The sequence below is a fragment of the Hesperophylax consimilis genome, chromosome 15, assembly GCF_061612785.1.
Source record: "Hesperophylax consimilis isolate HC1 chromosome 15, BYU_Hcon_1.0, whole genome shotgun sequence".
NCBI classification, from domain to species: domain Eukaryota; kingdom Metazoa; phylum Arthropoda; class Insecta; order Trichoptera; family Limnephilidae; genus Hesperophylax; species Hesperophylax consimilis.
In genome coordinates this window covers 34,331,759-34,352,731 of record NC_142850.1, presented here as the reverse complement: position 1 = coordinate 34,352,731, position 20,973 = coordinate 34,331,759, and the positions used below count along the sequence as shown (strand labels likewise).

General features: G+C 33.6%; 1 protein-coding gene and 6 non-coding genes across 9 annotated transcripts in view; 1 reads left to right on the top strand and 6 right to left on the bottom strand.

Annotated features, from left to right (window-relative positions):
• The window catches only part of puc (dual specificity phosphatase puckered), a 172,304-nt gene that overhangs the window by 56,448 nt on the left and 94,883 nt on the right, over positions 1 to 20,973 (top strand). The window lies entirely within an intron of this gene.
• Positions 11,337 to 11,455, bottom strand: LOC149417671 (5S ribosomal RNA). Its single transcript, XR_016303362.1, has one exon. It is a non-coding gene; the product is annotated as a 5S ribosomal RNA (ribosomal RNA).
• Positions 11,779 to 11,897, bottom strand: LOC149417670 (5S ribosomal RNA). The gene has a single exon (XR_016303361.1). It is a non-coding gene; the product is annotated as a 5S ribosomal RNA (ribosomal RNA).
• LOC149417669 (5S ribosomal RNA) lies at positions 12,221 to 12,339 on the bottom strand. The gene has a single exon (XR_016303360.1). It is a non-coding gene; the product is annotated as a 5S ribosomal RNA (ribosomal RNA).
• Positions 13,064 to 13,182, bottom strand: LOC149417668 (5S ribosomal RNA). Its single transcript, XR_016303359.1, has one exon. It is a non-coding gene; the product is annotated as a 5S ribosomal RNA (ribosomal RNA).
• On the bottom strand, positions 13,506 to 13,624 carry LOC149417667 (5S ribosomal RNA). The gene has a single exon (XR_016303358.1). It is a non-coding gene; the product is annotated as a 5S ribosomal RNA (ribosomal RNA).
• LOC149417666 (5S ribosomal RNA) lies at positions 13,948 to 14,066 on the bottom strand. Its single transcript, XR_016303357.1, has one exon. It is a non-coding gene; the product is annotated as a 5S ribosomal RNA (ribosomal RNA).

Below are 20,973 nucleotides of genomic sequence, written 5' to 3'. Positions count from 1 at the left end.
CTGGTTAAAACCACTGTTCATGATTAAATTGATGTAGCTATGTTTGGTGACAAGATCAGACCAGACAAGACATCAGACAAGAGGTACTCCCCAACCCTTATCAACCCTATCTCCTTTTCCTCTCCATTCCCTCAAAACATGCCTCAGTTGGATATACCACAGTCCCACAATTGGGGCTCGATATCTGGATATTCATATCTTGTCAGTAAATATAGCTAAAGCCAAGGGTTCTTTTCATCTTCACAACATACCTTAATTGGGGGTGCCGTAGAATCACTAGCTTCAGGTTATTTACATTAAAAAAATGAGAAACGCATATATGTTTGCCACTCCACTTTCGTAACCGAGGTAGGCTAGCAGTTAAGTCTCTAGAAACAAAAGACGGAAGGCGTACTTGCCGTATTACAAACTCCTTCCTTTTTTTAAAAAATTTATTTAGAAAAAAAGTAAATATTCACAAGAGAAAAAAAAAAATTATATTTCATATCAGACATCACTTTTTTTTTGTTTACCCAATTTGTAGAGAAATATTCTCGGGTTAAACTGGGGAGCTAGTCTATGTGCTTATTTATATAGATAATAATACGTGCAGTTACATAAATGGAAAAAGAATATTTTCAAAAATACTGTAAAATACTACAAAATATTGTACAGTAAGAAAATTACATATAATTATAGAAAAAGCATATCAACAAAAATCAACAAAAATATAAGCAACAATACAGGGTGTATCGGCACTAACCCGACAAACTTTAACCAGCTATTCCTTAGCAAATTTGGAGTAAAAAATGTTATGGGCACTTTGCTGTCCGGTAGCATTTTTTTTTCAATTAAAAACAAAAAAAAAAAAAATTTCCACACTACATCACTGTCATTGGCATTGCGTTTCGTGTTCAACAGCTGTTATAAGCAAGTATTTCAAAAAGCGTCTTCGCTCTTTCGCACACACTAAATAATAATAGTTAAAAATGAGACGAATGGTGCCGTGCCATTTCGTTGTGATTGTAAGTGTGCGCCAATATAGGTACACACGTGCATTATTCAACGGAATTCGAATAAAATATTTGCCAGATGGGATTTCAAACTTTGACAAAGGATAAAACAGTGGTGACATGTGGTGAAAATATGAATAGTAATTTTTTTATTAAAAAAAAACGTTACCGGACAGCAAAGTGCACATAAGATTTTTTACTCCAAATATGCTAAGGAATAGCTGGTTAAAGTTTGTCGGGTACGTGCCGATACACCCTGTATAAGCAACAGAAATAAGCAGCAGAATAAGCAACATAATATGAGAGAAATCCTTCTTATAAGAGTTTTTATTATAAATAAAAAGTTAGTGTTTTGTTATGAAGAAGGCTTTATTATTTACAAGAACCATTCATAACAATTAGTTATTCAGGGGTACAACCTGCAGACGTCCCTAATGATAGCTAACTTCCGATAGGATAGGAGAGAACATAAAAAAAGAAAATTTTATAAAGGTATCATCCAATCCACATACGTTACATTATTGGCGGTCAATATTTGAAAACCCGTTTCATTCAGTCGTAAACACTAAATAGCAGAATAATTAGTTAATAGCAATTTTCTCCTAGTAACTCAAAATAATGTATATTTTCCAAAATTGTTGAGAAACATTGCTCTGCTGCATAAAATGCAGAATTTACATATTCTTTGCAATTCTGGAAACTTTGAAATTCACCTCTTACAAACTTATTCTGAAATTTAGGGACAACATATTTTGGGCATACTGAATAACGTTTTATATATATTTTTTAATTTGTATCCGTTCACACACGTATCGGCTCGTGACGGACAGACGAACGGCGGACGTCCGTCGCAGGATTATATAGGCAGATCTGTCCGTCGAGCAGATCCGCGTGTGAATTCAGCGCATAAACTCGTTGCGTCAGAATTTTTAATTGGTTCTATTTAATTGTATTAGTTCGAGACGCGGAAATTCCACTATCTTGAGTCATTTAGCTCCAAAACGTAAGCCCAAATAGAACTCTTGCGGTAGAAAATCCCATATTAAAACTGATTGTAAAAAAAACTAATTTGGGTTTTACTAGACAGAAGGTCCAATTTTAAACCTTCAACCGTGCTGACTCACACAGACCCTCTTTAACGGAATGAACCTACAATCTGTCACAAATATTATTGTTTACAGTGGATATGGTCATATTGAGAAATCTTTCCACATTAAACACCCACTATATAAACATAAACCACGATTTATCCGAAACCTTCCAATATCCAGTGATCTCATTGCTTGACAATGAAAGTATAAATGACCCATTCTACCATAAAATATCAATAATGATCTCATCAAATTCAAAACATTATTTTTTATTTATTATATATATATATAAATTACAAACAATACATAACAAAATGAACCTTTGTCTGTCCAACTGGGAAGGATTCCCGTTTCAGAACAGCCAAATTGTGTATTTAGTACATGATATTCTCACAATGGAATGGCGATGCTGTCAAAACAATTTTTGGGAACATTGTTGATTGCATTCGAAGTGACAGAATGGTTTCTTTATCCTTGAAAGAATCGCAAAGATGTAATTTATTACCATGGTAAATTTGGATAACATTAGTAATTGCATTCAGAACAGATGAATGGTTTCTTTCGGGACATCACAAGTCTGAGATTCTTTGGAGAACATTTACAATTGTATAGTTAGAATTTCCACATTTATAAATCAGTATAAGACATATGAATCCTACAGTACTTTTTTTTAGAATTTCTTAGGTGATAGAAATTACACATTACTAGACCAGAATATATGCCGTATGACATATGAATTTCCAATTGAAATTATTCCTTTTCAACAAATAATGTTTTCCACTTAAAACACAAACTAAATATGTATTAATGAAAGATTTCTTTTTTATAATGTCCTCGCTCTTTTGAGGTTATTATCACAGTTAATACCTCAATCTCTATTTACTTAACACTGTATCTATGTAGGTTAGCAGGGGCAGAGTGAAAATAGAAAAATTGTATGTTTTATGCCGTAAAAAGATTTTTAAAATTACAGTATATCTTTAATTTGTAAACTTTTAGAACAGCTTGCCACGCTGAGGAAGAATATACTTTTTAAATACTTTGATTCACCTTAATTACGATAGAAGACAACTATATGCATTAGAGGGAAATGGAATAAACTGTATTTTAAATTATATTTTTTAATTTTAATTTTTTAAAAGAATGACAAACATTCCCGGGTTACGAATAACCTGACAATATTTGAAAATCTCCTACTACCTGCAATGCTCATTTTATTTTAATGTTGCCATAGTGATGTTTTAAAATAATTTCTGTCTACATCATTGTGTTCCTGATATTTCGCATTAAATATCAAATCGTGGGTTTTCAGGTAATATTTTTTATATTAAAAATTAGTAGGTTAAGTTAGGTTAAATTTAGATTAAGATAACGTTATGTTACTTTAGGTTAATGTTAGAATAATATATGGTTAGGTTAGGTTAGGTTTATAGGTTACGTTAAACTTAGATTAAGATGAGGTTGAGTTAGGTTAAAGTTAGATTAAGAAATGATTAGATTACAATAGGTTAAAGTTAGGTTATGTTCCGTTAGATTAAAATAATATATTTTTTTTAATCCCGGTGTTCCTGATATTTCGCATTAAATATAAAATATTGGGTTTTTATGTAAGTTTTTTAATATTAAAAGTTTATTTAAGTTTAAAAAAGCGCCTCTTTCGGCTATGTAAGCGTAGGTTACGTTAGGTTAATGTTAGATTACGTTAGGGTAAAATTAGATAAGGTTAAGTTAGGTTACGTTAAGTTAAAGTTAGATGAAGTTATGTTAGGTTACTTTAAGTTAAAATTATATACATATAAGGTTACGTTACGTTAAGGTTAGATTAACATAACACCAAAACATATTTGAAATCGCCAACCTAACCTGCTATCTCTACAAGAGTAAATAAAGTTTGGCTGTGGCGGTACTATCGGAGGAATCAGCCACGCACGACGGCCAGAGACCAGGTAGCTACCAGGTCGTGTGTCGTGACTCGCCCTCGCCATTCGAGGCAGCGAGCTTATGCTGTTATTTACTGAAGCACCATCACCAGGTCTTGTGGTATACCTACCTTATAACTTATACACCTCTTCTGCGTTTTGCGCTCCCGGGTGAATGAACGGCTTTCTAAAGAATAGATGTTTTGAAAGCGATAACACCAAATGAAGTCATACATGACATGATTCAGAAGAACTCTGTCTTTTTACACAAATTGATTACTTCGTAAACTCTGCTCTGGAATAGTCTGAATGAAGAAAATATATATTTTACCTGGTGGAACTGTGGTCTACGGAGTTCCCATTTAGGAAACGTTACGAGTCTGAGGGGGTGGAATGGTTGAGAAGAACCACATACATATACTAAATACATTTTTACATATTTCTTTGTGGATATTTTAATAAAAATAAAATAATTGTATAATACAATAAAAAATGTATTTCGACGCTTCACATCTGCCAGGCTGTGACGGCTATTAAATTTGCATTTATTTAATATACCTATAGTATGTATTTAATAAGTAATAATCATAACGATAAATAAAATCTGCAATGAATAATCACTGTGATTGTAATCTCACTGATTTTCTAACCTCGAATGATATTATGTTGCTTCTAAAAATTAAATCCTTGTGCTCAAAAATTCACCGACCATTCGTCATTTTTGACATATATTTTTTGCACGAATTGATGAGAGAAGAGTTTAATCAAACATTGCAAGGCGCAAATCAGGAAATTCTACATCACTTATGTGAATTGACGTATGTCATCATCTTGCCACATTGTCCCATAGAGGTCGTAAGTTGATAAAATTATACAGCATATTTGTATTTCAAGTATTCTTCGTTTGGGAAGTATGTTTACGAGAGATGATAGGAAGACTGATAGACATATTGAAGGAAAGGTTAATGCAGATATTAATGGAGGACTGAACGCAGTTGGCACTAGCAAAAATATGTCTAAAGAAGTAATGCTAGAGCCCACATGAAGTGCTGGTACCTACCCTGATGTATGGCTGTGAGGCATGGAACTGGCAGATGAAGGGTGAAAATAGAATTAATGCAGTAGAATTGAGATCACTGAGGTGCGTACGTGGTAAAATCATGTACGATCGTGTGAGAAATGTGGACATCCACAAAGAATGAAAGGCTGATGTGAGCGTAATGGGTAAAATTAAGAAAGGGACCCTCAGATGGATGGTCATGTAGAGTGAATCAACGAAGAAAGGAGTGTAAGGAGAATATTTTACGTAAATCGTAATGGCGGAAGAAGTGGGGGACGCCCGAGGAAGACATGCCGCAATCATGTGAAGCTGAGTCGGGCCACCATGTCGAGAGTCAGAATAATCGATTAGTATTATCTATTACAAAAATGGCATCATTGATGTTGTTGTAACTGAAAACAATTTTTATTTCTTTTAGAAAATTCAATTTTTTGTATTTTCAGGAAAATTTCTTTTTGGCCGTGCGCCGCACGGATTTCCTGAAAATCTTCATACAAAACATCGAATTTGGAAAAACAAAATCTTTTTCACCTACAACATCAATAACTAAATTCTTTATAATATTAATAAGCACTCTAGAAAACCCAAAAGGCACGAGCCGCCACTGCAAAAAATCACCAGTTAAAACCCAAAAAGCCATGATGAAAGTTATTCTGAAAGTCCCTGTAAGAACTAGGCCAAATCTTCAACAATCTTAACATCATGTCAATTAAACAACTCTATTCTTTAACAATACTCATTTATATTCATAAATAGAAAACACGAGAAATACAGAACTAACACGTATAGCACGTAAAAATTAGATCTCAGGGTCAAAAATATATCAAATAAGCAACTACAAATACAACATTTGAGCAAAAAGCTTCCTATAATATGGTAATAAACTCTATGAAAAAATTCACCCTCAATCGAAACTCGCAAAAAGCTGGATACATAACACAGGGAGATCAGAAATTAAAATATACTGACTCCAATTACAGACTGAAACCGAAACCATTCAACTGCACTAATAAACACCATGTAATATATTTATAATTCTTTCAGAAAAACACAACATAGTATATTTGTAATTACTTCATAATATCCATACTACTATATTTTCCCAATAAGAATATCATTGTCTCTATTTGTTACGAAAGAAAGAAAGATAATAAAACATCTGTAATAATAATTATTAAAATAATTGCATAATTTTCGTAAACTAAATAAACATCCTGTATCCGAGGATCTTATTTGAAAACACTCACTCAACCTGCCTATATGCGAACAATGACAACATTACCGCTTGTGAAAATAACAACAAACGATATACCCATAAGTATTTGACCCATTTCTCCATGTTGGGGAGTTTGAGAGTTTCGTCACCGCGAACATCTCATACCTGTAGAAAGATCTTATGGGACTGGCGTGACGTCATCCATGACATAATCCTTTCTTTATGGATTGATTTTTTGTACTCCGCCCACAGATCGAGTTACACCTTTCTGTTTATATCTGACGCCAGGGTTGAACTGGCTATATTTTGCAATGATGATTAGTCAACAGAAGAGAAAGACGTAACTTCATAATTCATAACCGTGACTGGTATGAGTGCAGTTCCACTAAGACTTTCTGGGCTGTCACGTGTAGGGTTAAGATTGAAGAAGATACTAAAAGAAGAATTAGAAGCATATTTTGCACTCCCCAGGTCTTAAAATTAATCTGTTATTTAATGCTGTTTTAGTATTCAAGTGATTTTTTTTTATAAATGTGAATTCCTTTTTTTCCAACCGACCCTTGTCAGGCAAAAGCTTTATTAGCTATCTATAGTTTAAGACTAAGACGATTTTTTACCGACTTGCATCTTCTCCCATTCTCTTGCTTTTTTCTTATGTCGTTTAGTCTCTTCTTGGCTCCTTTTGACTTTATTGCATCTTCTTGGTTTTTCTTGCTTCTTCTGGCTTCCTCTCGCTTCATCGTGCTTCTTCTTGATTCTTGTTGGCTCTCTTAGTCTCTTCCTGCATCTTCCCGCGTTTCCTACCCTCTCTTTATTTTCTTGGATCTTCTTGCTTCTTCTTGTCTCCTCCACTCCTTTCCAACACCTGAATATTTAATGAAAGACTGACTTTAATGTTTTGAAATCTTTTTAAAAATAATAACATATGGGTTTTCCCTACATAATGTTCACATTTATTTTCTTATTCTGTCTCCACCTACTTGCATTTTTATTTTCCGCACTTCTGGTAAATCCGTCGCTGTCTCAGCTTCAGAGCTATAGCGGACCAAGTCCACTTTCTAAATAATTCAACTAACAAGATTTATTGGTATTTACGGTTATTTATCGTCGTAAAATCCCACATCATTCGGGGAAATGAGCATTTTTACGTGCAGCGTTTCTGTGAATCAGAAGTATATGTTTATGTATTGATTTATTTATGAAGTTTACTAATTTTTGTTTATGACATACCTAAAAATTACAATGATATTTTAAAGATAGAAAAACACTATAAAACTAACATTCATGATTCATTCAATTTGGAAAAATAATCTGAAATGGGTGGTAAGATTTTATGTTCTAATTAACAAAACAAAGTTACTTCGGTATATGATTCTACATTTATTTAATTATACTCTTCTGTACGCCCGTAGGGCTTTGACATTGTGTTACATGAAATGATTACATTTTTTTATACAAGTGTTTTTTATACAAAAATTACCTACATACAATGGTGTACAATTTAATGAAAAATAAATTAACTGAAATTAACAAAAATAATTTTTGGACACGATAAAATCTTTAGGTGTTTTTTAAGCATCGAATTGGGTGATTTAAAATGTCGATATCATTTGAATATTATTCGTTCGTTAAACTTTGTAGTGGAGGAATTGGCGAGTTTGCTTCATAATTTGTTTGTTTACGGCGACATTGAAATAAGGTCATTATGCCTGGTGTGTCCAAGAGTACCCTCTTATGTTGCTAGAAGTTGACAACAGACGACCCCCGATAAGGAATCTGAATCCATTAAAAAAATTATCAACAATCCGCAAAAGGATCGCAAGTTTGAACATTTTTTAGAACGCCAAAACGATCGCAAATCCTAGCTGTAAGAAGCTTGCGGGTGCGTGACGTCGTCTGTGCGCTGAACCTGTGGTTAGTGCAATTTGTATTTAGATCTTTTTTATTCTTTACTAAGGAATCCCGGTACATTTCTTAATCAATTTTTGCTGTATAACTAAATTAAGGGTACTTTTTATTAATGTTTACTCTCTAAGAGAATTAAACGTATTTTTTTAATATCAAAATTTCATACTGAAATTAATTGTTAACTAGAATTTGTGATTCGACAAAGCCCGTTCAGTGAAGTCTACACGGTATTGTCGACGTACCTACGTAGCTCGCAGAGATATTGTCATTGCTTTTACGTAAATTTTAAATGAGTTCCTACTTACTCCTTTTTACAAAAACGTTAAATTGGCACGTGGGTGAATATAGTCGTGGTCGCGCTAGTTGTTTGGGGTGCATTACATATATTAGGAAATAGCTTAAATTTAACCGCTTTGAATTTAACAAAACCTTTTAATATGTCAGGAGATACTACGATGTAAGTTAAAACAATCAATAAAACTAAAAAGACAACCACAAATCATCTCAAAAACTAAGATCAACATTCTACACAATATAAAACTAAATAGCGACCTCTCCCTCTTATTTTCAAAGTAGGCATGTAAAAGAAAGAGAAGTTTAATTATTACGTTGCACAAACTAAACGCGGAGTACATTTGACATCTGATTTCGTTCGACCAATCATGGAGCGTATACACAGTAAAGCTTTTAAATCATTTTTCAAGAACGACTTATTAATTCTGATAGTAAAAATATAGATATATTTATATATTACATTATATAGTTTTTTGATCTACAATAATAGTATAAGGACGGGTTGTGACAGAACTGGAAAATGAACGTTGAAATTTGATGAATTGTTCAAATTCTCCGAAACAACACGTCCTAAATATTTTTTACTCAAATTCATTTTCTAAAAGAAAATAATCTTTCTACTTTTTAAATGTCTTTTAAAATTAAATTACAAAATATTTTTTTCGGAATCTGCTGCGCTACTAACCGGGCCAAACCTCTAGTAGGTAAGACCAACGTTTATTTTGTACATGGATTGATAAATTTCAGAAAAATGCGTATATATTCGCTTGTGCAGGTGATTGACACCAAAAGTTGATGGAATGCATTGTCATCGACAACGATTCTATCTGCCGGGTTTCAGCTCGATCGGATGTCGGGATTTGGTTAATTTCCGCTTCCAAGATTTGCATTCATTGATTACAGAAAACAAAAATTAATTTCAAATAGATGACTTTAATTTATCTTTTTACTTGTACTATCAACCCCCGAAGTACTTCACTTTATCCCAATGGCCTTTCATTCACTACAACACTATTTGTTTGCTATTTTATTAAATTTCATCTCGCTTTTCTCTGTATTTCGAATCGATGTCGAAGCAAATACGTATGGTATGGTGGTATGGTGTACAACAACAAATTATTGCATGTGTTGATGTCATTTGCCATATACCACACAATTCTTTATGGTTATCTGCGATCGAATACTATTTATGCGGTCATTCGATACCTGAATAAAACATAACATTTTTATAAATATCAGTTTCTCGCCTCACAAGAAGAGAGAATGACGCGATGCGTTTCTCAAGTGCAATCTGTAGCCTGGTGATGTCAGAGTGATTGCGTTGTTTTTATTTGACTGCGAGATTGTTCCAGTAGTTCGACTTGATTGCTGAATAATGGAGTCATAGTAATAGAGCCCACCCGGCCTGTTATTGGGGAGGGAGATGTTCAGGAAGGGCGATTATCTGGATGGGCGATTATCTGGAAGGGCGATTATCTGGAAGGGCGATTATCTGGAAGGGCGATGATCTGGAAGGGCGATGATCTGGAAGGGCGATGATCTAGAAGGGCGATTATCTGGAAGGGCGGAGATCTGAAAAGGCGATGATTTGGAAGGGCGATGATTTAGAAGGGCGATTATCTGGAAGTGCGATGAGCTGGAAGGACGATGATCTGGAAGGGCGATTTTCTGGAAAGAAAATTTTGTGCATACAGACACATTTTTGAAGTGAAACTTCTTTACCCGCGTCATGCAATTTCGAGTACCGGAGTAAAACCAACTCATGACCGAAACGAAAATGCGGGACCGATTAAAGTTCATTTGATCTAGTCAAAGTTTTGAAGTAAAATATAAATGCTTCTTAGCTCATCTCGACAACTGGCGTTGGTGGTGTAATGGTCAGCGTAGTTGCTTTCCAAGCAGTTGATCCGAGTTCGATTCTCGGCCATCGCACATTATTTTTTTGTTTTTAACGCCTTTTTGAAGTGAAACTTCTTTACCCACGTCATGCAATTTCGAGTACCGGAGTAAAACCAACTCATGACCGAAACGAAAATGCGGGACCGATTAAAGTTCATTTGATCTAGTCAAAGTTTTGAAGTAAAATATAAATGCTTCTTAGCTCATCTCGACAACTGGCGTTGGTGGTGTAATGGTCAGCGTAGTTGCTTTCCAAGCAGTTGATCCGAGTTCGATTCTCGGCCATCGCACATTATTGAAGTGAAACTTCTTTACCCGCGTCATGCAATTTCGAGTACCGGAGTAAAACCAACTCATGACCGAAACGAAAATGCGGGACCGATTAAAGTTCATTTGATCTAGTCAAAGTTTTGAAGTAAAATATAAATGCTTCTTAGCTCATCTCGACAACTGGCGTTGGTGGTGTAATGGTCAGCGTAGTTGCTTTCCAAGCAGTTGATCCGAGTTCGATTCTCGGCCATCGCACATTATTTTTTTGTTTTTAACGCCTTTTTGAAGTGAAACTTCTTTACCCGCGTCATGCAATTTCGAGTACCGGAGTAAAACCAACTCATGACCGAAACGAAAATGCGGGACCGATTAAAGTTCATTTGATCTAGTCAAAGTTTTGAAGTAAAATATAAATGCTTCTTAGCTCATCTCGACAACTGGCGTTGGTGGTGTAATGGTCAGCGTAGTTGCTTTCCAAGCAGTTGATCCGAGTTCGATTCTCGGCCATCGCACATTATTTTTTTGTTTTTAACGCCTTTTTTTTTTTCAATGGTTGACCATAATATCAATCCACTAAGTAATATTTTAGGCCTGTAGCATACTTGAAAAGTTAAAGAATGATATAAAATTTTTTATGATGTTAACGATAAAAAAATAAAAAAAAACATAAAATTACCATAAAAAATGGGCCAACGGCACGCGGTGTTCCCAAGCGGTCACCCATCCAAGTACTGACCGCGCCCAATGTTGCTTAACTTCGGTGATCGGACGAGAACCGGTGTGTTCAACATGGTATGGTCGTTGGCAAACGCTAAACAATATTAATTTCTATTCTACCTGCCAATAAATATATGAAAATTAGTATAAAAAAGCCCTAATAATACTGAAAACATTAGCAAGGTGTGTGCGACGTTGATAAAAATAATCATTACATACGCGCTTGAAAAAGATCGTAATTACATCCATAACTTTGCAGGAATTTTTTTTTTCAATGGTTGACCATAATATCAATCCACTAAGTAATATTTTAGGCCTGTAGCATACTTGAAAAGTTAAAGAATTTTATGATATTATTAATGATAGTAACGATAAAAAAATAAAAAAAAACATGAAATTACCATAAAAAATGGGCCAACGGCACGCGGTGTTCCCAAGCGGTCACCCATCCAAGTACTGACCGCGCCCAATGTTGCTTAACTTCGGTGATCGGACGAGAACCGGTGTGTTCAACATGGTATGGTCGTTGGCAAACGCTAAACAATATTAATTTCTATTCTACCTGCCAATAAATATATGAAAATTAGTATAAAAAAGCCCTAATAATACTGAAAACATTAGCAAGGTGTGTGCGACGTTGATAAAAATAATCATTACATACGCGCTTGAAAAAGATCGTAATTACATCCATAACTTTGCAGGAATTTTTTTTTTCAATGGTTGACCATAATATCAATCCACTAAGTAATATTTTAGGCCTGTAGCATACTTGAAAAGTTAAAGAATTTTATGATATTATTAATGATAGTAACGATAAAAAAATAAAAAAAAACATGAAATTACCATAAAAAATGGGCCAACGGCACGCGGTGTTCCCAAGCGGTCACCCATCCAAGTACTGACCGCGCCCAATGTTGCTTAACTTCGGTGATCGGACGAGAACCGGTGTGTTCAACATGGTATGGTCGTTGGCAAACGCTAAACAATATTAATTTCTACTCTACCTGCCAATAAATATATGAAAATTAGTATAAAAAAGCCCTAATAATACTGAAAACATTAGCAAGGTGTATGCGACGTTGATAAAAATAATCATTACATACGCGCTTGAAAAAGATCGTAATTACATCCATAACTTTGCAGGAATTTTTTGAAGTGAAACTTCTTTACGCGCGTCATGCAATTTCGAGGACCGGAGTAAAACCGACTCATGACCGTGACGAAAAAACGGGATCATTTCGCTATAGGAGCCTAGCTAATATTATATACCTAGTTTAACTCACTCTACTAACTCATCTTCGCTGTCTACAGGCAGAGCGCACGACTGTGGTCGTGAAGAACCGAGGTTCGATCCCCGCTTTAACTAATTTTTTTTTTCTTTTTTTATAACTTTTAATTTTTTTTATCACATGCTACTTATAAATATGTCAATAGACAGAAAAAAAGAGAGAATGAAATGAAAAGAGAGAGAGAGAAGAATACTAGAAGTTTCACTTCTGTCTTGCGTAGGCTTGACACACCCATTTTTTTTTTTGTTTTTAACGCCTTTTTTTTTTTCAATGGTTGACCATAATATCAATCCACTAAGTAATATTTTAGGCCTGTAGCATACTTGAAAAGTTAAAGAATGATATAAAATTTTTTATGATGTTAACGATAAAAAAATAAAAAAAAACATAAAATTACCATAAAAAATGGGCCAACGGCACGCGGTGTTCCCAAGCGGTCACCCATCCAAGTACTGACCGCGCCCAATGTTGCTTAACTTCGGTGATCGGACGAGAACCGGTGTGTTCAACATGGTATGGTCGTTGGCAAACGCTAAACAATATTAATTTCTATTCTACCTGCCAATAAATATATGAAAATTAGTATAAAAAAGCCCTAATAATACTGAAAACATTAGCAAGGTGTGTGCGACGTTGATAAAAATAATCATTACATACGCGCTTGAAAAAGATCGTAATTACATCCATAACTTTGCAGGAATTTTTTTTTTCAATGGTTGACCATAATATCAATCCACTAAGTAATATTTTAGGCCTGTAGCATACTTGAAAAGTTAAAGAATTTTATGATATTATTAATGATAGTAACGATAAAAAAATAAAAAAAAACATGAAATTACCATAAAAAATGGGCCAACGGCACGCGGTGTTCCCAAGCGGTCACCCATCCAAGTACTGACCGCGCCCAATGTTGCTTAACTTCGGTGATCGGACGAGAACCGGTGTGTTCAACATGGTATGGTCGTTGGCAAACGCTAAACAATATTAATTTCTATTCTACCTGCCAATAAATATATGAAAATTAGTATAAAAAAGCCCTAATAATACTGAAAACATTAGCAAGGTGTGTGCGACGTTGATAAAAATAATCATTACATACGCGCTTGAAAAAGATCGTAATTACATCCATAACTTTGCAGGAATTTTTTTTTTCAATGGTTGACCATAATATCAATCCACTAAGTAATATTTTAGGCCTGTAGCATACTTGAAAAGTTAAAGAATTTTATGATATTATTAATGATAGTAACGATAAAAAAATAAAAAAAAACATGAAATTACCATAAAAAATGGGCCAACGGCACGCGGTGTTCCCAAGCGGTCACCCATCCAAGTACTGACCGCGCCCAATGTTGCTTAACTTCGGTGATCGGACGAGAACCGGTGTGTTCAACATGGTATGGTCGTTGGCAAACGCTAAACAATATTAATTTCTACTCTACCTGCCAATAAATATATGAAAATTAGTATAAAAAAGCCCTAATAATACTGAAAACATTAGCAAGGTGTATGCGACGTTGATAAAAATAATCATTACATACGCGCTTGAAAAAGATCGTAATTACATCCATAACTTTGCAGGAATTTTTTGAAGTGAAACTTCTTTACGCGCGTCATGCAATTTCGAGGACCGGAGTAAAACCGACTCATGACCGTGACGAAAAAACGGGATCATTTCGCTATAGGAGCCTAGCTAATATTATATACCTAGTTTAACTCACTCTACTAACTCATCTTCGCTGTCTACAGGCAGAGCGCACGACTGTGGTCGTGAAGAACCGAGGTTCGATCCCCGCTTTAACTAATTTTTTTTTTCTTTTTTTATAACTTTTAATTTTTTTTATCACATGCTACTTATAAATATGTCAATAGACAGAAAAAAAGAGAGAATGAAATGAAAAGAGAGAGAGAGAAGAATACTAGAAGTTTCACTTCTGTCTTGCGTAGGCTTGACACACCCATTTTTTTTATTTTTTTAAATCAACCTGTAAAAACAAATAAAATAATATTCTTCCTAAAATTTCTTTTAAAACTTAAAAAAATTGGTTTGAACCTTCCTACCCAGGAGATGGATTCAAAAACTCTACCAACCTCGCCAAATGCCGATCGGGTAGCACAGGCTTTTATTTCTTATATTAACTACCATAATGACTTCAAAGAAATGCGTGCCTAAGTCCTGGTGTGTAATTGCGATTTCCACCTAAAGTGATTTTGTTAACGAATGATTGCAAATCTTGGAAGCGGAAAACAACCTACTCCCTGACATCCGATCGAGCAGAAACTTAGCTAATATACGAAATACCTGTAGTAAATACACTACCCGATCGGAATTTGGTGAGGTTGGTAGGGTTTTCTATTCCAATTCCTGGAAAAATTTAAAAATAAAACATTCGCTTTTTTATAAAACGTGCTTTGGGGGCGCGGTCGTCCAGTTTCGATTACCAAATAATAAATAGTTCCATTTCAGTTACTTTCACTTGCTGCTTGTTATATTAACTGGGAAATAATTCTAATTAAATTCTCAGCATATCGTATCATAATCAGCATAATAATTAAATCGTTTAAGATCTCTCAAATTTAATATTCCGGGTCTTACGTTACTGCCTAATTGACTTTTTCATGCTTGGAATAACAAATTTCACAAATCTATTGAATGTGGAAAAAAACAATAGATGATAACTTAGATGTGTTTATTTTCCCATTGGAAAATATGCATGTTTAGAAAATGTCGACGAAATGAGCTCACTTATAAATCAATAGGTATTAGCTTAAGTTCCCGGCGTTGCCTGGGCTTTTTCAACAAGGGAAAAGGAGGGGAGGTGTAATAAGACGAAACCGTAGGATCCCCAATACTTTCTCGCCGACATCTCATACGGCATCCTTATCTCCTTAGTTCTTTTTTTGGACACGCAGCTCATAGTTCTCCCATCAGTGGCTCACCCTACCGCTACCTACCGAAGGATGTGCGATGTACCTCGGTCGGCCAATAAAAGCGAGTGCACGGCCTTGAACCATGCAGAGATCACGAACAGGTCGTAAGTTCAAGACCTGATTCTGGTAGCGAGATGTGTCGTCTCTTCCGACGAGGTCTTAAAGAAGTTATAGGTTGAATACCTGATACTGATAGCGAGATGTAAAATGTAGATGGAACTTGAGCAAGCACCCAGCGTTACCCGGGCTTTTATTTTTATATATATTTTTTTAATGTGAATACCGCAAGTAAGTCCCAACTGTTCCCAGGAAGGAGATGGCGAAAAGGAAGGTGGGGAAATATTTGACTATTCAGATCTGGTCACTAAACACGGCTAAAGCCATTTCAAGCAACATTCCAATTCAGAATGGTGGTCTTACACCAAGGCGATACTGAGAGCATCTTCCACTCTGGAACGTGCCGCAAATACACATTATATTATTTTAAATTATTAATTTGTGAAATAACACAAATCAATGAAACTATAGTTATTTGCGCAAACAGGGATTTGAACCCACGACCCCCGGATTACTAGTCGAGAGCCTTATCCCTCGAACAAGGAGGCCTTCATTCCGCTTTAACTATCCCGCAGCCAAGTGGGGGAGTATGTAGTACTACCCAAAATTACTATCCTCCTTATATTAGCTTAAATACTTGACATATCGTTTTAGTATTTTACGTATTTCTGCGCAAATACATAAGTTACCATTAATAATTGACTGAATAATTGGGCTTTCCATAGTTTAAAAGCCCATAAGATAGAAAAATGCATGGGGTCGTCGGAAGACCCAAACGGTTACAGAAGTTTTGTTTGACATCCTGGCCTGTCAAGAGTTAAGGGGTGATAAAAGGAGATGTGGGTGGTCTTTTGAAATCTCACGTAAATAATGACTTTTCTATTGTTTGGAAGGTCAATTTTGTAAAATTTCATCCATCTGGGAATAAAACTGTATATTTGTACAGAAAACGAACCCACATACACTATATTCTTTATGCAGATATTTGTCTATGGAAATAATTTTCATTTATTCACTATGTGCATTACTATAAAAATTGTTACTATTTGTGTTAGGGGAAGTCTGTATTATAAATAAATATGCTTAATAAACTTACCACGGGACCGGCGATAACTCTTTCTTTATTATTATTGACACCATTGCGATCAGTTATTACTTGAATTTTTTTAAACACATTTAAAAAGTTGTGTTTATTGTTACATATCTCAAACTTCTCTTTCGTCAATGTTGTTGTAGAGGTGTTTTATCGAGGAAACTTACTTTTACGAAAACGTTGATATTACACGGAAAAAAATGAGTATTACTAATTTATACGGAATCTCTTGTAGGCCGGTTCCTGATAAACTTTTAGTAAATTCCTATAATTGATCGGAATATACGTTCATATATGAGCATTTGCCTAGCTAATATACAGGATTTCCGCGGGTAAAGTGCGCTAACTTCGGGAGGTGATTCTACATGATGGTAGAAGTAAAAAATATAAATAACCATTTTTGAAATTCCAATGTTCATTTTACAATACAAAAATATTTTTCCATAAAAGAATATTTATTTTTCCATGCAAACAATTCATTTTTTTTTTTACCTAAAAACTACCTCAAAACATTATTTTTTACTTATTACCCCCGGACACCTTGTATTTTGACGAAATGCGAAACTATTACGATTATCATGTCATTTACTAAAATTTTATAAGAATATCTATCAAATTCATTTATTAAGGCCTGTAATCCCGTTTATAACTTGATTTACAATAATTTGAAGAGATTCGCAATACTCGTTTTTTCCGTGCATTAATTAATTAACACATCCTCCAAAATTCTACTGTAAAAAGGCAACAAAACGAGTAACACAGAGTTAAAATTGGCAATTAATGACGAAAATTTTGAAAAAGTAAATGAAATTAAGTATCTGGGTGTAATATTCGATTCAAAACTCACTTTCACAGCAAATTTTGAAAATGTGCTAAAGGATGTATCAAAAAAGTCAACTTTCTTAGAAGATTAAGAAATAAATTAAATGGAAATACTACAGAGCTCATTTATAAAACTATAGTTGCTCCACATTTAGATTATTGCTCTACTATGTTATATTTGGCCAATAAAAGAAATTTGAACAAACTAGATGTTATACAGAATAGAGCTATGAGATGTATACTGTGGAAAAGGCAAATACGCAAGCATTAATCAAATGAGAGAGCAGCTAAATTGGATTCCAATAAAAAAGATACTTTTATTAAATGTGTTTATTTTGGTGCATAAATTCATGAAATGCCAAAATATGTTTAGAATGAAATTGATTTTAATAGAGATGTTCATAATTACGAAACCAGAAATGTAAATAGAATTAGATTGCCACATATGAAGAAATCAAAATCACAGAACTGCCTAATGTACAAAGGACTAGAGAGATGCATGATGAAATGCCTGAAAGTTTGAAGAATGAATGTATTTAAAAATAAATGTTATGTTTATTGTAAAAATATTTAAAGTTACAAAATGAAATATTATCTTGTTTATATTACTTTATATTCAAATATGGTATAAACTAACTCAATAAATAATAAAAATAAACATTCAACTGAAGTCCATCCCAACAAATAATATAATTAATGCATAAATGCACGTATTATATTAATATGAATAAGCAAATTAATGTGTTTTTATTTGAAGAAGTTGACGTCTTGTGAGTCAGCATGTTTACAGTTTGTTGGGACCTTGTTGAGTCCCTCCGCGTGTACATTACTCACCGGCCAAAAGAGTCCCTCAAACAATTTTAATACTTAGTATTCTTTGCCAATTGACGACAAAATTTACAATTTACTTTAAAATTTACACAAAAACAAAAAATATTTTCAATTCTGCCTTTCAGCGAATTTCGTCTGGGTATGTTGATGATTTTATCAGCGTCACGTCAATATTTTGAATGTTCCTGTTCCTAGTATAAATACTATTTGAAAATAGACACGCGATTCAAAGTTGATACTAAACGACGCGACGCGACGTAGTGAAAAATTCCTTCCCTGTTGTAATAAATTATTGTAACGTACTCCAAGTTGACCAAAATAAATTTCACAGAACTTGAAAAATTCATCAAATTTCAAAGTAAATATTCAATTCAATTCTGTGAAAGTTCTATTTACGTTTTTTTAAATTTGTTTTCTTTATTGGGTGCTTTTTAAATACGGTTTTACAATTTAGTACATTATTTCCTATTGTACCTACGCTGGTGCTTGTATTTAGGAAATGATTGTTCGTTAATATAAAATAATATTTTTACTTATTTGTTCAATAAAATATAAAATGAAAATAAGTAGCGTATTATTAAATATCAAAGGAAGAATAAGTTTACAGAGACATGTGTAATATGTAATTTCTTGTTATTATTTCATTATGGGGCCAGTTGTTTCAAAGTACTTGAATAGTAACAGAAGTTGAATATAACGTTCACAGAATTGAATATTATCTTTGAAATTTTATGAAATGTTCAAGTTCTGTGAAAAATCTGGCCCAGTTTTATTGTATCGGACGCTTCATCTATCTATCTATATAAATAAAAATGTTAATATTCGTTTGTTCAACATTTTAAATCTTCGAAAGTTCTTCTCCGATTGCTTTTAAATTTTGACAGAACGTTGCATTTGAATACGCTTGAGTTTTTACATATATATTAAATAGATGTCACCTGTGACAAGTAGAAACATACTTTAAAAAAAACAGCGCCGTCTGTTGGACAAACATGCTTTTTTTGAAATAGCTCAATCTGTTGGACATAAAAGCAACACACGCTATTGTTTATCTATCTACATAGACATACTGAGCCACAGCAACGCGTGGCGAGGTACAGCTAGTTTTATAATAAAACAGTACTACGGCATTCAAAATTACATTAACATCTTTATTTCTGAAACTAACTTTGGACTTCAGAACTATTCCAGATAGTGGTCGGGAGATAATTCAACCGTCGGTAATGGTTTGATGATATGATATTTGTTTTAACTAGAAACCTACATATCAACGTGCATTAAATAAATTCCATACTGACAAGGAACAAAGACAAAATGTAACATTTTTCTGCAACACGAACTCTAAGCAGAATTCTTGCCTGAACAGAAGACTATGCAATAATTACAATAACGTATTATCGAAGGTTGATATTTTCAGTTGCGAACTTACCAAATACAAGAGGTCCATAAAAGAATATTTCTCTAATGGTTTGTGAATAATGTTTATGTCTCTATTGTTTATATCCCTATTTTTTTTATATTTATTATCCCTATATTTTTGATTTATATCTACAACCTCTCTCCATGGATATATAATAATAATAATAATATTGAACAATTTTTATAGCGCCGCTTTTGTGAGTTATCACTTCAGGGGCTCTGTAAATGTATTGTTTTGTAAATTTTTCATTTTATATAATCTTTTGTTTTATATAAACTTTTTAATTCATTTTCCTTTCAGAAAATTTTTAATTTAATTTACTTATTCCATATTATGCTGTCTTAGTAGAGGTAAAGTCACAAAGAAAATTGGTTTTATTTTACTATATAATACTTATGTACAAACTTATTGAATGTAAACTGTCGATTTCCCGAAAATGAACAAATAAATATATGTTTTTTCAAAATTGTTTCATATTTAATTTACATTACTTCATGCTTAAAAATATTTTTGTATAATTTTCGATGGCTCATTTGTAATTTGTTATATTATGTTCTTATTTACCATGTAAAAGCCCAGCTGGGTGTAAAACCGAATGAAAAAAACAATGATTAAATAAAAATAAAACAATAAAAACAACCACACAAATAGAACAAATTAGACCTATTCGTATGGTTATCCATTAATAATTGTTGTTACATATTGGTAACAGAAAGAGCTTCAAATAATTGAATGAACAAGTGTTTATTAAAAGAATAATTGTTTATTAGCAATATTATATGCCATTGACTGTCTTATTTAGATAACATTGTGAATGATGAATGATAATACAATTCTGTTGCAAGTGAATCATTCATTCACAATGTAATTACCAGACCAACCCAGACACTCGACAAGGGACGTGCTTTATAAGTAATGTAAACAATGCATTGAAAAAAAGGCGAGGACCTCATCATTACAAGAAAACATATAATATCTGTATAAATTATTAAATCTTCTCCTTAAAACGCATTTTAACATCTGTATTAGTTGTTAAAATTAATATTATTGTTAAATTTTCTTTCTAAAAGTAGCGACGTCCTGTTTTAACTCGACCGTTTTGCATTTCGTCAGTAAGAAAATTTGTTTGTATTTTCAGTCTCCATTTCGGGATGGTGGCCGTTT